Source organism: Perca fluviatilis, chromosome 22, assembly GCF_010015445.1.
Source record: "Perca fluviatilis chromosome 22, GENO_Pfluv_1.0, whole genome shotgun sequence".
NCBI classification, from domain to species: Eukaryota; Metazoa; Chordata; class Actinopteri; order Perciformes; family Percidae; genus Perca; species Perca fluviatilis.
Genome location: NC_053133.1, coordinates 617,332 through 636,722, shown reverse-complemented (window position 1 = coordinate 636,722; position 19,391 = coordinate 617,332).

Genomic DNA, 19,391 nt, shown 5'->3' with positions numbered 1-19,391 from the left:
CAAATCTATTTCTAATTTTACATTTATTTATATTTTGTTTAAACATTTTACTCACCACATATATAAAAAAACTCCCTCTCCCATCCCAAACACATCCCTACAAACTATTAAATCAAATTATTAACTGCACTGTAACTTTTGTTGCTTATTATTTTATACGTCTCTTATTCTAGTTGCCTTACCTTGTCTTGAGTTACAACCTCCAGCCTGTCAGTCTGTAACCAGGGCATAGAGAACGCTGTTGTGCGTGTCTCAGAGGAAGTATAAACGCACCGTGACCGCTTTCGGCTCGCTTTTATATTATTTTACTTACTTACTACACGATTTAACTTGAATTGGTACCCTGTAGTACTGGCTCGATGGTGTTTTAAGCCTCAAACGTCGCCTTCCAGGCAACTAACCCTAACCTTAACCCTAAACATAAACATTGCCGCGCTGCCTGGAAGGCGATGTTGGGGGCTTAAAACACCAAACACCGTAGTACTGACATAATTTGGTCGGTACCCTATAAAGTACAGAGTTTGGTACCCAACACTAATATCTACATAAGTGTCACTTTTCACTTTCCGTCTCTAAATTTGAACCATCTGGTTTCAAAACATCTCGCTAATGAACTGCAGTTGAAAATTAGCTAGCTGGCTAAAACTGGCACATTAATGTGCATTGGCCTTTATAAATAAATGTAATGAAATTAGGACATTTTAAACAAATGTTGACATCATTGTGTTGCTAGACAAAAAGTCATGGGAGCTTCATCCCCTGGTAACCACAACTGTCTGTACAACATTTCTTGGCAATTCATCAAAACGTTAAGAAACTTCAGTTTGGTCCATAGTGGTGGACGTACTAACTGACATTACCATTTTATATGCCACTAGCATGGCTAATTTTCCATTTAATGCTAACTCTTGTTACACCACAAACATTTCTAACGGCTTCTCAGAAAGAGAAGATGACATTATGGGCGCCTGGGTAGCTCACCTGGTAGAGCGGGCGCCCATATGCAGAGTCCTCGACGCAGCGGCTCAGGGTTCGAGTCTGACCTGTGGCCATTTGCTGCATGTCTTCCCCCTCTCTCCCCCCTTTACTGTCTACAGCTGTCCTGTCTATTAAAGGTTAAAATACCCAAAAAACTATCTTAAAAAAAAAAAGATGACATTACATCTTAACTTAAAGAAGTACTTTCCCAAGACAGGCCTCATCATAGATGGTGTCAAGCTTGGGAATGCTCGCACAATGATCCTGAGGGAACCACCTGGCTCTAGTCAAAGCAGTTAAAAGCTTCAACCACGATCACTGGGACATTATTACAGCCACTTGACAGTATGAATGTTAAAGAAATTATGGTAAACTCTAAAAACTGGAAGAAATTGCATTTGCTGAAGACCATGTGTTGATTCAGATGACCTACATTCATAATTACATAAGCATTCAGCCATTTCATTTCTCGGCACTGTTCTCTCTGCTGCTTTAATAGCACAAACATTGATGTTTTTACTGCTGCTGGAGTAAGCAGATCATTTGATAACTGATGAGAGCTATTCAAAAGCACTGGATACGCTTCCTATATTTGCGTGCATCAAGGTTGGCTGTAAATTCTGAGCTGCCACAGTTCTTATTAAAATATATCTGATGGCATTCACAGCATCAGTATTACTTTCACAGCTAATCTGCCAAACTGATAAGGTGACGAAGTGACTGTCTAACAGACAGAGAGCAAGTGGGATGACACTAACAGACTCTCTATTTAATCAATGATCTGTTTTATCTTAACCTCCTTATTCAAACAGCTGCTGTCTTGCCGCCAACAAAAATCAGATATATTTGCATAAACACCTTATCATTTAATTACAGCTGCGAGTTCTCCAATCATGTCCTGAGATTGGGCTTTTGTAGAGGCCTCAGTGAATAAAATGATTAAAAGCTGTGAGACGGCATGTATATGGAGACTATAGATGCTGAACAAATTACAGTATATTGGAAAACACTGAAATTGTTTTGTGTATTCAGTAAAATTCCCAATAGACAAAAATGACATGTGCAGAAAAATCTGGATATCTGGAGACAAGTTTTTGGATCTAATCTACAACATTGGTATCTGTGAAAAAAACTTTTATAATAGGATATGTCCTGATAATGTAATATGTTCACTGGATTTTTGGTCTATCCCTGTGAGAGAATTTTAATTTTAATTTTTAACAAATTACATCTATACAGCCGTATTATAGCTTGCGCTTTACTCATATTTAATTGATTAATACTTCTATAATATACATATACATATATTTATGATGTTATAATGTTGGATTTTATGTTAAAACAATAATGAGGTTAACATATTTTAGAGAAATCCTTGTGAGCTAAAACGTTCAGATTTCCCAATGTTTTGAACGCTCTGGTTTCAACAGTTTTTTCTACTCCAGGGTTTCTGCAGGTTTCACCAAGTCACATTTAAGACCTTTATCACATTAAAGTCAAAACAAAAACTGTCAGAGTCGGAAAGCATCATTCTCCTCAGTGAACTGCCTCCTAGGCTGAGATGAAGTTCTAGTTAAAGAGCCAGTTATCATTATGGATTTTCCATGTTTTTAGGAGTTTGCTCACACTAATACATGTAAAAAAATATAGCATTAATTTAGTAAGAAAGTGAAAATCTCAAACAATAACATGCGTATTAGGTATAAATACATTTTATTTTCTTTATTTGAAAGTCTGGCCCTCGGAGTTCTGACCCTTGGAAAAATTTAGTTGATGACCCCGCAGTGGGCCAAGTCCCATGTAGGCCAAGTCCTTGGCTGTGGCCCGGGTTCGAATCCGACCCGCGGCCCTTTGCTGCACGTCGTCCCCCCTCTCTCTCCCCTCTCCTGTCAAGCTATCCTATCAATTAAAGGCCACACAAGCCCAAAACAAATCATATTAAAAAACATAATTTTAGGAAACAGGGGTCAACTGTGACCCAAAACAACTTTTTAGGCTTTAAATCTATTTTTTATCCACATATGTGCAAAAGTACATAATTATGTAAAAGGCTGTAAGCTCTGTCAAAACATGTGTGAGTGCACAGCAGTGCAGGTCCACTGTAGACAGAGGACTGCTGTAGATTAGGTACATCAGAATGCCAGTTGTATACATCACAGACATCACAGATGTGCAAGAAGACATCAACACATTTTCTGTATCATCAGCCCTCTGCATAACATTGAATATAAAGAGGAATATTATGACACTGGATTCCTGCCAGCTCCAACACCTGACTGTCTTTTCATGTGTGCAGACAACTCAAAATGTGAAGATGGCATTTTCCCACATCTGTGATGCTGACTTGGCACGCCTATATCTTTTAAGATCCAGCAGTATGTAGGCTTTACGTGTCACAGAGCCTGATGTTTATGGACAGAAGTAATCTGTCACATATATGACAAACCATGTGTGCATATTTCTTTTAAAAAAGTGCGAAAAAATTGTTTGTTATTCATGAGTCTGCAGGAAAACATTTGAATGATGTATTATTGATGTCCAAGGATGCCAATATAATCCATCCCGCTGGTTATGAAAATCCCAGCTTCAATGTACAATTTATAATGACGGACACTTGGGGAAGTAGTGATAAATAAAGCATGTGTGCAAATGTTTAACATTTATATTCTTAATTCATTTTATTGGCAAACATTGTGAGGTGCCAAAACACTGCACATAACATTTGTAATATGATGTATATGTCCTACAAGCAAATGAGTCAGAGGGGAATCAATTGAATCAAACATGTTTCTGAATGAATAATGATAATCATGTCAATAATGACATAGTACTGTACTGCACAGGAAAATAAAGCTGTACTCTTCAGTGCCATACATTATTAATCAAATAAAAAATAATAGAAATGAAAATTGAAATCACACATTAAGAACACTTTAAACCCAAACCTGATATTCATGATTTTCAGATATTGAGTAGTATCAACATCATTTATCAGAATATTGTCATTTGAAACCCCTTTTACAGAATTTCAAACAATATAACATTTATACATTTCCTTTAAATAGATTCAGTGTCCTGAACTGAACAGTGCCTCAAAGTCATTAAAGAACTCCACCTGTATTTTGCAACATGTTAATAATGTGTTAATATTAAATCAATATTATATTTAAAGTAAATAGTACAGTAGAAGCAGTTGAAGTATATAATTTACTGTATACATAGTTTCTCTGTATTTAGACAACATAATTTATGTTATCTGTTTACAGTTATCTGAACGGTTGTTCAGTTGTATAAACAGAATGCATTTACATAGTGCCTTTCACTAGTGGTGTCCAAATGAAGCTCAATGAAGCATTTTCTTTATTTTTTTAAACCCAAAAGATGACACTCTCTGTTCAACAAAGGGTTGAAAGCACACTGAATTGCCATTTCTTGAGCTTTTTTCTTTCAACCAAGAGCAGCATCTAGTTGGGTCAACGAATACAACTAGTGGTTAATGTAGCTTCATTGATGAATGGACCACCCCTTCTACCTCCTGAGCCACAGCAACTTTAATACAGTACACGTCATCATTTTCATACAACATGGTGGAATCCATACGATTTTGGGCCTGGTTGATTGGCTACTACCTTGGTTACCATGGTAACAGCAAGTGCAGTTTAAAACTACAGCAAACGCTTATTGAGCAGCTTCTTTGTCAGATATACAACAAAAGAGCATAATTTTCATACCACATAGTGGAATCCATAAGATTCTGGGCCTGGTTGATTGGCTACTACCTTGGTTACCATGGTAACAGCATGTACAGTTTAATACTACAGCAGATGCCAATTAAGCAGCTTCTTTGTCAGATATACATAACAAAAGAGCATATGTACAAAGAGTGTATCTGTTTACAGTGGAGCCAAACGTGTAGGTGTGCAGCCTGCAGCTCTTCATCTCAACAGCTCACTGTGGCTGCTCCTCACTCTTCCATTACTTCCAGAAATATTTCAAACTGATCCGCTGTCACAAAATGCTGAAAATGACCATTGTCATGTTTTCTATTGCGGTCAGTGCTACCATTCCTGCGCTGGATTTGAATTCTCTTCACACGTAGGATTCACAGAAAATGATGCAGCATGTAATCCAGCATCATTTTATCTCATTGACAACAGCCTCACCGTTCTGTTTTCTTATAAACATTGTATCAGAGCTGTAAGCAGTTACAGCTAATGCAAAAGCAACATTTCCTACTGGTGGACTGCACCACTAACGATAAAAACTGCTATATCGTGAGGTAATTACTGAATGTTAATACATTGAATGACTATCGCAAAACAATTGCAGACCATAAATAGTATCAAAAATGAGTTTGATTTCATGAAAATGTTGAATGAGAATAATAACTTTATACTGGAATGATAATAATAATATATCCTGTAGGGTTGTTGCTGGTAGAACAAAAGCCACCCTAACTGTGTTAGCATCTCACTGGTAAACCCACCCAGGTACACTGTAGTGTGTAAAGCATTTCATTGTAACCACTTTTATACAGCTGTTGCCAATATGTCTAGGAGATCCTAGTCTTTGCATTCCCAGATCTACTGTATATCCACAGCGCTGTGGTGTAATGTCTGGCTACACCACGGCACTAAGCTCCTGTCATAGACATAGGGCCCTATTTTAACGATCTGAAACGCAAGTATGAAACGCAAAACGCAAGTAGCTTTGTGGGCGGATCTCGGGTGCTGTTGCTATGATACCGGCGGGATAAATGACTCTTGCGTCCGACGCATATCTAAAATGGGTTGGTCTGAAGTAGCTAGGTGTGGTTTGGGCGTAACGTGCAATAAACCAATCAGAGCGTCATCTCACATTCCCTTTAAGAGCAGGCGCGCTTGTTCCATGGCAGATTGCTATTATGACGGCGGATTTGCCTGGCGCACGCCAGCGGGAGCTGTCCGAGATGCGGCAAAGTAATAAATACCCGTCTTGTCCGGGTGGCGATGTTGCTGCGGCCTCTCGGGCGCGTCTCCTCAAGTCTGGAGAGGATTGCTGCAGCCATGGAGCGTGGGCCTCCAAACGCACCACCTGCACCTGTTGTGCCCCTTCCTCCTCCCCCCACTCCATCTCCGTCCACCCGATCCACCAGGAGCGCATCGTGCATTACTCCCGAACCAGATCCCGCCGGAGTTCAACATCACGTCTCCTTAAGTCCTCTAATATTTCCTCATTTATGTCATCAACACATCCATCCATGGAAATGTGTAAAACACAACAAGCCACAAAGAATGCTGCGACGTTTTGAGGATTGTACTGTAAAGTGCCTCCTGATCTATCCAAACACCTGAAGCACATTTTCAGTAATATTTTTCTTTGTAATTATGTATGGTTTGCAAAAATGGGAACTGCTGCATCCATTTAGATGAGAGAAGTGTATGCGTGTTGTGCACACGCTACATTATGGCCAAGCATGCGCCCCTAAAATAGCATCTGAATAACGCGCTACTGACTTTAGACTAGTGCCACTGACTTTAGAACAGGTTTTTCCTGGTCAGTGGCGGAATTGTTTTCTGAAACTGCAGAATAGCACCAAGTAACATTTGCGCCGGAACACGCCTCCTCTTTTCGCTGAACCGCCCCCTGGAGCGCAAATACATTCCCTAATTTACCGAGGTGCGTCTGTGGAGGGAAAAGTCCGCTGTGCGTCGGGTACAAAATAGGAATGATACATGCGTCGGTGTACAAAGTCAATTGCGCTGGGTGCAAGATAGGGCCCATAGAATCTCAGTAAGGAACTTGTTTTGTGGAACATTTGCAACCCGCAAAAGAAAACACCACATCCAATATTAAATGAAGTTAACTGTTGACACAGCACAGTAACGTGAGCTATTTAAATGAGCTAGATACATGGTTAAACTTAATTTGCTTATACCAGTTATCACTGTGTGTATTTTGTCCATATACCAAAAATCCTCAACAATCGGTCCCAAAACGTCTCAGTTAGATAGTTAAAGCTGTAGATGTATTATTTGTAAATCTTTACAATCATTCCCTGAAAGAACAAAGCAGACCTGTCTTGTTGCACGATCCAAATTTTCTTCAAAACTTGCCATTTTCAGCGTGTAGCTCGCTAGCTCGAAGTTTGTTGTTGTTTCCTGATAAGAACAGTTAGACAACGGCAACACACAACTTGAACTATCCTGGAAATGAAATGTCGTTGATGTGGTCTAAGAAGATCCTAACCCTAATGCAGGAAGTTAATGGAGTGCTGTACAAAGACCTTCAAGTGTTCCACAAATTTTGACTCATTTGCAGAATTCGCTATTTTCACCTATAACTCTGCTCAAATTACCTTTAACTCTGAAAACAACATAGTGCAAAACTCACTGCTCTCTATGCTGATTCTCTTTAAAACTCCCCTCCCCAGTTTCATGGTTTCAAAAGATTTATTAAATGATGTATTTCTGATGCAATAATGAAGCATTGCATCTGCACTTTCAAATCTTTCCTCTGGTTTCTGGAAAAAAGTGGTAGATTAATGTTATTTTTCCAGTTTATGTCATTTTCTTAGGCTCTTTAAGGCGCTGACCAAGAAATGCAATGTCCCAGGATCGCATCCGGCCAGGGACCTTTATTGTATGTCTATCTCTCTCTCTCTCTCTCTCTGCTCATTTTATGTCAGCTCTTTACTGCTGACCGATCCATACATAAAATGCTAAAAAGTCAATCTTTTAGATCAGCGTTTTGAGATTCTGTCTTCGGCAATTGCTTATGGTGATCAAGAGGTAGGGTGGCACAATAGCAAGAAGCAAGAAGATGAGTGATGTGTGTAGTCTGAGAGGTGAAACATTGGGCGTAAGAAGCACTCGCTGCAGCTATTGCTGTCTGTGAGCGTGCGATAATAATTGTACGTGACTCAGAAGAGTGTATCAACAATTTTATCAGCTCAGCTGAACTCAATGAACTGAAACCATAAAAGTAGGGGGGAAGAAAATAGGATTTAGAAATGCCGCCCCCAACCTAAGTGGAAATCAAGCCCTTCATCCAAACATCGGTGCTTTAACTGTCAGCAAAACTGCATTCATTTTGACTGTGTAGCTCGATAGTGCAACCTGTAAATCAGCCAGCAGATAAGTTTAGTCGTCCTTGGTTCTCAACAAAGAAACCTTAGCCTCACAGTGACTTGTGATTTATTAAAACTGCAAAACATGGGGGGGCCTCTAGCTCACCCAGTAAGAGCATTCGCCCCATGTTGGCTGAGTCCTGCAGCGGCGCAGGGTTCGATTCCAACCTGCTGTCCTTTGCTGCGTGTCATTCCCCATCTCTCTCCCCCTTTCATATCAATCCACTGTTTAATAAAGGGAAAAGCCCCCCCCCCCCAAAAAAACTGCAAAACACTTCAAAACACAGAAGAGATGATGGAGCATCTAATTGCATTTGTGTGTTGCACTTTTCCTTCAGTGCCAACTATCAAAAAAAAAAAGAAGCATACTTGATATTACAGAGAACATGCAACTACACAGTGCCTTAACAGACCTTTTTCAGCAGCCAAAACATATACAAGGTACTCATTGGGGATTTGAACTGTCATTAGGCATTCAAATTTAGATTTCTAGTCCCAGTTCACCCGTCAGGGAGGCTCGGACATACTTTCCACACTCATTATCTGAGAACAACTGCGGAGCTGTACCCAGTGTTGCCAACTTAGCGACTTTTTCGCTAGATTTAGCGACTTTTCAGACCCCCTTAGCGACTTTTTTTCAAAAAAGCGACTAGTGACAAATCTGGCGACTTTTCCACAGAAAGTCGCCAGTATTGTCCAGCGAGCACGCAAGGTATTTCTCTCCTGTAACTGCCAAAACAGTCTTCTGTTCTGTGACTGAGGAGCAGAGGAGCAGCCTCTCTCCTCATGTGCAGCAGCACTGCACACAGTGCGCAGGCAGTTAGAAGGGGAGGGGGGACAGGGTGTGCGGGGCCAGTGTAGGTAGGAGAGACAGCAGGACGCGACAGGAGAAAGACGCTGCTGAGCTGGCCTGGCCCTGGGCAAGCCAGCCTTCTTTGAGAATTCTTTTTCTATCTTTTTCCCTCCCTTTGTAGAATTTCTTTTTTTTTACTTTATAAATAGTAATAATTATAAGGTAAAATAAATTCCTGTATTGAATTTGTGATTATTTGGCTAGTTCTATTTCTTTCTTCTACTTTGCTGACACAACCACTAAGCATGATTGTGTAATGATGTCACACATATGCAAATGAGCGTATGACGTCATCTAGCGACTTTTAGCGACTTTTGGAGCTGGTGCTAGCGACTTTCATTGGAGAAGAGTTGGCAACACTGGCTGTACCAGTTGTGCTGCCACGATGTTACGTGTATTGTCTTGGCCACATGCAGCCACTTTCCTGGAACTGCTTGTGCGGCTGGTAAACATCCGCAGCTGTCCGCGGAGCCTGTCTTCACTGCATTCTTAGAGAGGTTGTCAGCTGTGTGTCTGCCTGGCATACTCTGTGTCTAGGACGGCCGATTAATCCACCAGTCGTCATTGATATAGTGGCATGTGTCACATAAAACCTCTGTTGTAAACACCGTCCAGCAGAAAGCCACCCGCAAAAAGAAAGAGCTAGTGCAAAGTTTGCGCTAGCAAGGTAACTTGGTAGTTGACTCTGCAGGGTCCTAAAAAGTCTAAAAAAGTCTAAAATTGTATGCCTTAAAAAGTCTTAAATTTGCAAAGTATTGTGTTCTAGGTCTTAAATCATTTTAAACCGATCTTAAATTTCCCTACGTTCATGCAACCTCTAATGCTTATTGAAATGTTTTTGTTTTTTTATTCTTTTAATCCGGTGGTTGTAGTTCTTTTTTTCGCTAGTCCAAATGTAGTTCACTGTATATGTACAGGTCATTATTACTCTGTGTTGCTTTTATTCAATTTTAATAATTTTATTTACTTTGCAGGTATTTTGTGACTCTGCATTTTGTTGTACTTTTATGTTGTGATATACTGTAGGTCTTACATTTCATTCATAAAGGTCATAAAAAGGTCTTAAAAAGTCTTAAATTTGACTTTCTGAAACCTGCAGAAACCCTGGTTAAGAAATAGATTGTATAGCTTATTTTTCTTTTACAATGCAAAAAAAATTAAAATTATATTTGTTTTAATAATATAATTTTTTAACTGTTTAACTGATCAGTCAAAACGTATTGTTGGTTAAACGGTTAATCATTAACATTCCTAACTTCCATAATGAAGTAGTAAATTTAGCAACATTGATACAGGCCTATATAGAGGTTAGACAGCAAATATTTGGCACTGCACTGAATCTTACACCCCAGGAAAATCAAGCTTAAGATTGTTGTCTCCAGTTGTTTGACGGTTTTACCCCAGGAAGTCAATCCTGAGAGCTGTAATCTAAATTGTTGACCATTTAGTTTGGGGAATTATCCCAGTTGGCATCACTGAAGAATTATTTCTTTAGCGAAAACCCCAGATATCTCCCACTCTGATCAATGCCTACTGTGCATTCAATCATAAGCATGCGTCCATTCCACTCACGGCACAAAGCAATTACAAATGGCTGCGAGTGAATTGAAACAGGGAAGAGCTGTAGTTGCGGCTTTTTTTCAAATGGATTCACTTTTAAGCTCAAATTAATGGACCCCCTGGCTCGATAGAAATTATATTTCACAATGTATTTTCATAATAACCTCCCTCGGGCTGAATCCAGAGACATCTTATTTGGCAAACATTGCTGGTAGCTTTTAGGCCTTTCAGACCAGAGGGATAATGCAAAAGATCTGAATTTCTAAAGCACTCAGTCGGAATGACAAGTAGGGTTGGAGAGAGTTTGCAGAAATATTTTGAAACAGAGAAGAAATGAGTAGGAATTGTTTACTCTTTTATATTTAAATTGGTCAAATTTAAGTAATACATGTGAAACATGTAAACTAATACATGTGTTGGGGAAAACAATGATTGTCTTATTGTTTGATGACATCAACAGTTAACTATTTATGTGGTGTTGTTTTGATATTTGACAAATTATCCACTCAGCACACAAGGTAATGCCATAAAGTTAATCCTGTAGCCATTCCTTTAGTACTACAGTTCCACAAAACCTTCACTTGGTTCATTTGAAAATGTAACAGAGTTGCATAAGTCGATTGTGCCAGAGAACATCAACATTTCCCAGAGGAAAAAAACCTTATAAAATATAATGACTAATGATTAAGTGCTAAAATCACCTGGGGTTTATTTCACAAAAGCAGAAGTTATAAATAAATCCAGGATAACTGATAAAGCGAGGCTTGACCTGGTCTAATCAGTGTAATGGGAAAAATTACATTTAAAGGGGTGATAGAATGCAAAACTGATTTTACCTTGTCATAGTTGAATAATGACAGTTTAGTGGGTAACTAGGACATACATAGAACCTCTAAATCCCATTGACACCTCTTTTCTCTGCAAATCTCACTATTTGAAACTGCCTCAACAAGCCCCATAGTTGACATCAACTATTGCGGCTCCTCCTCATTTGGCTCTAGTCTGTGTTTGTCACGCCCCAACATTTGCATAGGCTACACAACTGACCTGAGATCAGTTAGTCTTCTGAATCTAGGTCGTGCAGATCTCAGCAATTTTATACATTGTTCATATGCTATTTTACCATTAAATTCACTTCTGAGACTTTTTTATGCGAGAAAACTATGTAGAGGTCAAATATGGGCCGTTTTACGAAAATTGATGTCTAATTGCAAATTTTGTCCGACTGTGTGTCGGACTTCAGAGGCTGGTGCTGCCTGTGTAGCTGCCTCGCCGCCTGGCCTGCCTTCCTTCACAGACCCCGGCCTGCTGTGAGGTAGATGGAGCTCCAACCCGCGCAAAGTCACCGTTTTGGGCTAATGGACTACGAAAGGCCGCTGCTCTGACAGAGCTCCAGGGCCTCCAACTCCCCTCTTCCTGCTAGCTAAATGCCCGGTGTATGTGAGTGAAAGCGCGGTCAGCGAGCTTGTTACGCCAGCATTCTCTTACCACAGGTTCCAGTCAATCTTTTAATGTGTGTAATTATAATGTGTTGAGTTATTTAAACAAACGATTGGGGAAATAAACGCTGCTTGTCCGTGAGTCTCATTGATAGAGCCTGCGGCTGGATGGAGCTCTATCAATGAGAGCTAGCTAGCCTCCTCTTAGAATTCCTCTGAAATTCACAAATATTAATTAACTTGAAATCGGACACCGTTGTTAGGTTTATAAGACATTTAGTTAGATGTTGTGTAAGTGGCGTGACGAAATTCAAACTGTAAATATACTCGAATTAAGGCGAAAAGGAAGCTAACTATCCGTGATTTGTAGCTAGGATTGAAGGGACAGTCGCAGCTAACGAAACACCTAGTCTTCACAAATATTAATTAACTTGAGATTGGACACCGTTGATAGGTTTATAAGACATTTAGTTAGATGTTGTGTAAGTGGCGTGATGAAATTCAAACTGTAAATATACTCGAATTAAGTGAAAAGGAAGCTAACTATCCGTGGTTTGTAGCTACACATAGCTAGGATTGAAGGGACAGTCGCAGCTAACGAAACACTTTGTCTTCACAAATATTCATTAACTTGAAATCGGACACAGTTGTTAGCTTTATAAGACCTTTAGTTAGATTTTGTATAAGTGGCGTGACATGTGTGTAACATGTGGTAACAGATTGCTGATGTAACAAGCTCGCTGACCGCGCTCTCACTCTCACACAACGGGCCATTTAGCTAGCAGGAAGAGGGGAGTTGAAGGCCCTGGAGCTCTGTCAGGGCAGCGGTGTTGGTAGTCCCTGCTGTCGGCTGCCAGCCGTGACGGAGCTCCAAGTACCTCATAGCAGGCCGGGGTCTGTGAAGGAAGGCAGGCCGGGCGGCAAGGCAACAACACAGGCAGCACCAGCGGCTGAACTCCAACACACAGTCTTACCAAATTTGAAATTAGCCATCAATTTTCGTAAAACGTCCCATATTTGAGCTTTATATAGTTGATTTCTCGCTTAAAAAAGTCTCAGAAGTGAATTTAATAACGAAATAGCCCGACAAACAATGTATAACTTTGCAGTGTCTGAAATATGAGACCTGCTGTCGAGTCTCCCATGTGTTTCTATGTAGTTTGCTCAAACCAATCAGCGCGTAGCTCATTCTGAATATTCATGAGCATACCATATTTGGAAGAAAAGCTCTTGTTCCAAATAGAGCCATATTCACAGGGTAGTTAAGGGCCTAATAAAATAGCATTCGGGCAATTTTCAGCCCAACCAATGTTACATACCCAATTAGGAGACCTTAAGGAACTGTGTAAAATACCCTATATAAATCATTCTATCACCCCATAATTCCTTATATTTTTATGTTTTATTTGTACTTTAATTCTCTCACACATGCTGAAAGAGTTTATCTTATTTCCACATTTAGAAATCAGATTCACAAAGTCTGGAACATAATGTGATCACTGTCTGTGTGAACAGATAGAGGCTACAAGTTCACCCTAAAACTATCTCTAGTTTTCCCATGCCAGTTTGAGATGTAACCGGGGGGGTGAAAGTTGTACAGGGAGGAGGAGGTGAAATGGCACCGAGATGTCTCTTGTGTTTTTCGATTGTCTTCATGTGTATCAGATTGCATGTAACAATCCAAGTGCGTGTGTGCTGTCACTCTGAAGATGCATATAAACCTAGTGTTCTGTTCACTCATTTTAGGGACTGACACACTGGGCTGCGGCCTTTTGTGAAATCATGTTGCTCCTATTTGCAAATATATCTTTAATAAAATACAAAAACCTAAACTTGGTTTAGTTTCAACTGTCTTATTTGTTTCACTTTACTAAACTTTGAAAACCCTTCCCCTGCTGCAACAGGAAACTTCCATTACATCAGTGCATCCTGGCTTTGTGCACAGTGGCCAGGCCAAGCTGAGAAGGTGCAACTAGGTCAAGCCATGATGAAGTAATTTGGATAGATGCGCGTTCACAGCTTTCTTTAACAGGCCAGAGGTTGATAACAGATTTCTTGATGCAGGAATGGAGAATATACTATGCATACTTTATACAGCGTGAGCAGCAGCTTCTTATGGAAATTGAATGAAGTGAAACACATTATATGTAAAAAAAGAAACCCGGCTGTACATGCTGTACATGATTCTTTATTGTTAAAGAATACAAAAAGAAATAATGCAACTAATAAGACGTATTGGTCTCTGACCAGTCTGCCATTGTTACAACTAACACATGTGTATAGCACTTTATAAAGTGTCCTTCCATCACTGACTTCATTTAAAACACATTTGCAACTTCATAAGCCTTTTCTAATCATCTCAACATCTGCCATAATATATTCATCAAACTTCTAACAGTAGTCTTCATAAATGCAAAATAACAGCAACAATGATATGAATTAATGGTCACAATGTTTAAATAATACCAGTACTTAACTGAACAGCAATATGCACCTGTGCTATTTTAATGCAGGCTAATAACTAAGTTGTCGTGGTAATTTATCTGCCTTTGCTTTTGGGAAACCAGGTCAAGGATTACTTCATCCAGGATAACTGGGAAATCCTGGCTTAATCCGCTATCTAGGTTTTGTGAAATAGTCTTCTGGTCTGCACTTTCAATATTATTCAATTTTGTGGCCTTTATTTGATATGACAGCTGAAGACAGGAAAGGGGAGAGAGAAGGGAGAATGACATGCCAAAGGGCCGCAGGCTAGACTCAAACCTGAGACACTGCAGTAAGAACTTAGCCCTTGTACATGGGGCTCATGCTCAATCAGTTGATCTACCAGGGTGCCCCAACACTTTCAGTATTATTGTGTTATACAGATTGTGAATCGTGTTCTTACTCTGTATTGTGTTTCTTGTGTTTGCCCCCTGTAAAGCACTTTGTGACTAATGTCTGTGAAAAGCGCTTTATAAATACATTTCACTTACTTACAGGGCTTTAGACAATTTCCTGAAGTGCACTCTCAGACCACAAGCACAAGCAGGCATAACCAAGCAGATTTTGCGATTCAGATAACCGGCAACACTACGTGACCCAACCTGGGAAAGAGACTAGAACAGAATGAATATACAGTGCATGTGAACAGAAGGAGGAAGGATGTAGCCGAGGAAAGAGAAGAGGCCAGCCTCTCTGAACTTGCTCTTCTGTGGGGGACAGCAGACTTGCAAGGCACAAATATACAACAAAGCAATATAACAATATTAATATATGGCAGGCCAAATAGTAATACACTGCACCTTAAATATTAATATTTAACAAGCAACATATTAGTATAGAGAACCAAGATATGCTTTGAAGGGTAGACAGTGTCTCTCTTTGGGCTGGATTATGTTTCAGAAGATGCTGAAATACTAGTCTGCACATGTGCAATGATGTGAAATTGTTTTGAAGAACAAAATATCTGTAAAGTTAGGCCATAACTACAGTATGCTGTAATAGGGAGAATGGTAGTGATGTCCAAATGAAGCTTAATGTACCATTATTTGTATTTGTTTGTTTGAAGAAAAAGGCTCAAGGAATGGCAATTCAGTGGACTTTCAACCCCTGGTTGAACAAAGAGCGCCATCTATTGGGCTCAGTAAAGAAAACGAGGGCGCCCGAATAGCTCAGTTGGTAGAGCGGGCGCGCATATATAGAGGTTTACTCCTCGATGCAGCGGGCCCGGGTTCGACTCTGACATGCGGCCCTTTGCTGCACGTCATACCCCCCTTTCTCCCCTTTCATGTCTTCAGCTTTCCTGTCGAATAAAGGCCTAAAAATGCCCAAAAAATGATCTTAAAAAACAAAATAATAATAACAAAATAAGAAGAAAAAGCTAACCCTAACCCTATGTAACTTTGGTGAGTGAGTTGGATCTCCCAGGAGAAGTGCGTAACCCCTGTTTGCCACCTGGCGCGTCTGCGCTGCGTTCCAGGAGGCGCCACGACCCCCGTGAGCGTTTCAGAAGCGTGCGTGGAGCAGCTCTCCGATCCGCTAAAGATACGAGCCAGGTCTATTTTCATGCGAGCCGCGGGGTGTTCAGACTGCCGAGTGAGAAGTGAAACAGCGGGAGCATCCAGTCAATTTACCAAAAGACACCCCCCAATATTGTATATGTCTCCTAATACAACACCATGGATGACAAGAGGATCATCTTGGTGGTGGAAAAACATAATAGACATCACAAATCCAACACGTGATTGTTCTTTCAAGTACTTCTAGAGACAATAAAATCTGCGAGTCGGGCAGGCAAGACGCTCCTCTTCTGAGACGCTCCCGTTTTCTGATTCTCTCTGATGTCCTCCGGCTGCTCTGCCTTAACTCTCTGGGATTTATTGAGTTTCCTGATGGTGTTCCTAAAGTAATTCTAACCGCTAACTGCTGCTGACTGTATACTACCGTCAGCTAGTTAGCTCAGTTAGTTAGCAGCTCGGAGCACTGGTGTTTACACTGCTGGTACAAGAGCTTTGGACCGCTGCAAGGACGAGGTTTTCAGGACGGGGCCGGAGGGGAATGCTGGAAAAACAGAGTGTGGGAGTGAAGTGCACGTCAATAAGGTTTCCTGCATTTAAAACAGTAAATTGGTTTTCATCCTCTTTTCTCTTCACCAATATATAGGCTACCCAGCTTAGCCTAAGATAACTCGGGATGCTTCTGGTCTAATAACGCCAACATGATCATTACACATGCAGGCTACATCGTAGTGTCTGTCGACATTGGTGAACCAAATAGTAAAAGGTTAATATCTCTCACTAAATGTTTTCAGAAATCCTTAAAATTACGGATAGTATTCCAAGGTCCTGCGAGGTGCGTGCAGCTGTCACTTTCAGTGCATGCACAATGAAGGAAAGTCAGATTCACAAAAAAAATTTTATTCCTTTAAATTTACCTTAATTACTAAATTATAAATAACAGAAGAACAGAATTAAGACTTGTCCTTTGTCCCCCCCCCAAAAAAAAGTCGTGTTTTTCGCTTGCCAGATTAAATGGAATGATTGAATGATCAGATGATACAGGGTGTGTCAAATGTATGTCTGTGTTCTTTTGACTCAGTAAACAATAGCAGGTTTTAGTTGATGGGAGCCTATAAAGAGTGGGGTTAAGTGTTTCTTTCATAAAAACATGCATCGACCCAACCTTTTTTCTGGTATGACAGGAGCACAGTGAACAACAAAAACCTACGAAGTGATAGATCCATCTCATGCAGCCACAAAATGTCAAGTTATTTCCCTTGATATCACTTTTTCAGACATTTTTTTCAACACAGGGTTTCTTTAATCATCTCAGCATGAAGGAAACACCTCAAAGTTCACATTCACATTTGGATTGCTCTTGGCATTCATCTACCAGAATAGCAAGATTCGGACGGCACCTGCAGACTCACCTTGAGCTTCTGAATTACCAAACTTCAACAGCTCACTCTGTATTGCATCTTTATGTGTAGAATTATGTAATAACTCACTAGCAGCAGGACCTAAGGAAAATTCTGTTGGTCTGTCTGCAGTAGCTCAGTCCTCACACTGATTTTCGACTGGGCAACTGTGTGCTGTGTTCCGGTTTTGTTCCGTCCTCCGCCACACGCCATACCACACCGGGAGCGTCTCAGAAGTGGAGCTTCCTGACTTGCAGATAATATTGCCTCTACTTTATACTAAACCGAATAATCACGTGTTTATTAAAGTGCCCATATTATGAAAAAATAAAATTTTCTGGGATTTGGGGTGTTATTTTGTGTCTCTGGTGCTTCCACACGCATACACACTTTGAAATAAATCCAACCATGCTGTTCTGAATGAGATACGGTTTCTGAATGTGTCCTGCCTTCAGTCTCCGGGTGAGCTGGCCAAAATCTGCACGGCTTTCTACGTCACTAGCCGAAACGAGCTGGCTAACCGCAACTGTTAGCATGCTAATGCTAGCATGCTACCTCGTTCTCAATAGCAAAGCACTGCTACAACACACACAAGTTCACCATAATCTACAGAAGAACTACTTCCATGTGCTCCTCGTTTAGAAGTCTCCCAGCTAATCCTGCCTTGTAACTGATCAAAGTTGGAGAAACAACCTTTCTTTTACTGTCTATGGAGCTAGCTGACATGATCTACATCTGAGCTACTGAGCATGTGCGAGTGCAATCAAAGATAGTACAGAAGAAGAAGAAGACAAGAGGTCTCACTCTGTAGCTAAAACAGAGACCAGGTGAAAAGAGGATCTGCAGCAGTGAGAGAGAGCTGTGCAGTACAACAACAATATGGTGTTTTTTGAAAATTAAACCATGTAAACCTATTCTGGTACAACCTTAAAATACAATTATGAATCTGAAAATGAGCATAATATCAGCGCTTTAAGCTAGTATCTACCTTTCACTCCAGGCACTCCTAGAGTTAAACTCCATGCCTTCTCTTTTCTGGTGTTGTCCTGATAAAAAGGATCTGTGATGTCTACTATGTTTTTCCACCTCCGAGATGAATCTCTGGCCGGCATTTGATATTGGGGGGTGTCTTTTGGTAAAATGACTGGATGCTCTCTCTGTTTCACTTCCTGCCCTGCTGTGCGAACGGCCCGCGGCGTGCATTAAAATAGACCTGGCACGTATCTTTAGCGGAGAGCTGCTTCACGCACACTTCTGGGACTGGTGAACTATCAAGCATTGACTTGAATTTCAGCGATTGCTCGCGGGGGTCGCGGTGCATCCTGAACACAGCGCAGACACGCCCAGTGGACAATAGGGGTTAGGACTAGGCTTGGGAACCTTGAGGATCGCGGTTCAAGTCCCAAGTACAGTGCGGACTGGTAGTTGGAGAGGTGCCAGTTCACCTCCTGGGCACTGCTGAGGTGCCCTTGAGCAAGGCACCGAACCCCAAACTGCTCGGGGTGCCTTTGATGGGTAGCCTCCTCTCTGTGACATCTCTCCATTAATGCATGTTTAGGTCCTGTTTGTGCATGTGTGTGTGTGTATTTCGGGCCTGTGTGTAATGTGTATCTCCAACAGAGTGAAAGTGAGTCTTCTTCTTCTCAAACATCTCTTGTCATTCGTCAGTTTGATAAAATTAAAAACTTTTTATTTTTCATTTCATTAGTCCGGTTTTACTTTTGTCTTTATCTAAAAGAATCAGCAGGTTGGAGACAACAAAATGTAATTTTTCGGTTTCGAGGAGACGGGGTTGGCAAATTTCCTTTGCCATAACTTGAGGACAAAGTGACATAATAAAAAAACAAAAACATATGGCCTAGTATGAGTCAAGCTTCAATAGCACTGAACCCTGATACTTCCCATCATGTATCTGGTGACACCACACTCCCAGTTTTCTTTTTTAAGACAATGTTTGGGCATTTGTAGGCCTTTATTTCCACAGGACAGATGAAGACATGAAAGGGGGAATGATATGCAGCAAAGGGCCACAGGTCAGAGTCGAACCCGCGGCTG